Raw genomic sequence first — 1,792 nt, 5'->3', positions numbered from 1 at the left:
ACCCCTCAGAACAGCCTCAATTTGTCGGGGCATGGACTCTACAAGGTGTCGAGGTGTTCCACAGGGATGCTGGCCCATGTTGACTCCAATGCTTCCCACAGTTGTCTCAAGTTGGCTGGATAACCTTTGGGTGGTCGGCCATTCTTGATACACACGGGAAACTGTTGAGCGTAAAAAACCCAGCAGCGTTGCAGTTCTTGACACAAACCTGTGCGCCTTGCACCTACTACCATACCCCGTTCAAAGGCACTTCAATCTTTTGTCTTGCCCATTCACCCTCTGAATGGAACACACACACACACAACCCATGTCTCAATTGTCTCAAGGCTTAAAAATCCTTCTTCAACCTGTCTCCTCCCCTTCATCTACACTGAAGTAGATTTAACAGGTGACATCAATAAGGGATCATAGCTTTAATCTGGATTCACCTGGTCAGTCTATGTCATGGGAAGAGTAGCTTCCTCATCTACAGTATCTTATCTTCATTCTTTGTATTCTCTGAAACATCATTTTCTTGACATGATTGATGTGTTATCATGTGTATTATCTCTGGTACTATTATTTTGCTCTGCTAAAATATCTCTCTCTGTCTCTCTGACTGTCCTGTTTAATACCTGTCTCTCTGACTGTCCTGTTTAATACCTGTCTCTCTGACTGTCCTGTTTAATACCTGTCTCTCTGACTGTCCTGTTTAATACCTGTCTCTCTGGCTGTCCTGTTTAATACCTGTCTCTCTGACTGTCCTGTTTAATACCTGTCTCTCTGACTGTCCTGTTTAATACCTGTCTCTCTGACTGTCCTGTTTAATACCTGACTCTCTGGCTGTCCTGTTTAATACCTGTCTCTCTGGTTGTCCTGTTTAATACCTGTCTTTCTGACTGTCCTGTTTAATACCTGTCTCTCTGACTGTCCTGTTTAATACCTGTCTCTCTGACTGTCCTGTTTAATACCTGTCTCTCTGACTGTCCTGTTTAATACCTGTCTCTCTGACTGTCCTGTTTAATACCCAGTCTCTCTGACTGTCCTGTTTAATACCTGTCTCTCTGACTGTCCTGCTGACTGTCCTGTTTAATATCCGTCTCTCTGACTGTCCTGTTTAATATCCGTCTCTCTGACTGTCCTGTTTAATATCCGTCTCTCTGACTGTCCTGTTTAATACCTCTCTCTGACTGTCCTGTTTAATACCTGTCTCTCTGACTGTCCTGTTTAATATCCGTCTCTCTGACTGTCCTGTTTAATATCCGTCTCTCTGACTGTCCTGTTTAATATCCGTCTCTCTGGCTGTCCTGTTTAATACCTGTCTCTCTGACTGTCCTGTTTAATACCCATCTCTCTGGCTGTCCTGTTTAATACCCGTCTCTCTGGCTGTCCTGTTTAATACCTGTCTCTCTGACTGTCCTGTTTAATACCCGTCTCTCTGGCTGTCCTGTTTAATACCCCTCTCTCTGGCTGTCCTGTTCTGTGTGACTGTCTATCATTTAGATGTTTTGTCTGTGTCTCCCTCTCTGTCTCTGCCTGTCTGTCTGTATGTTCCAGTGGTGTGCCTGCTTCCAGTGGTGTGCCAACTTGGAGCACACTCTGACCTGGCTGCCTGGTCCAGGGACTCCTGCCAACACCCACTTCACAGTTCAGAGCCTCAGGTACACGCACACTTACACCTCAGTCCCATGGTTTCATTTTTCTATCCTTCTAGTGTAGCTGCTGAGTAAGTGCTTTCATTTCAGCTGGTTACGTGGTAAAGGCAATACTGAATCACTGCAATCTAGGACAGGCACACCACTGGTAGAAATAG

The sequence above is a fragment of the Coregonus clupeaformis genome, chromosome 23 (assembly GCF_020615455.1).
Source record: "Coregonus clupeaformis isolate EN_2021a chromosome 23, ASM2061545v1, whole genome shotgun sequence".
NCBI lineage: Eukaryota > Metazoa > Chordata > Actinopteri > Salmoniformes > Salmonidae > Coregonus > Coregonus clupeaformis.
This window is presented reverse-complemented; position numbering follows the sequence as displayed.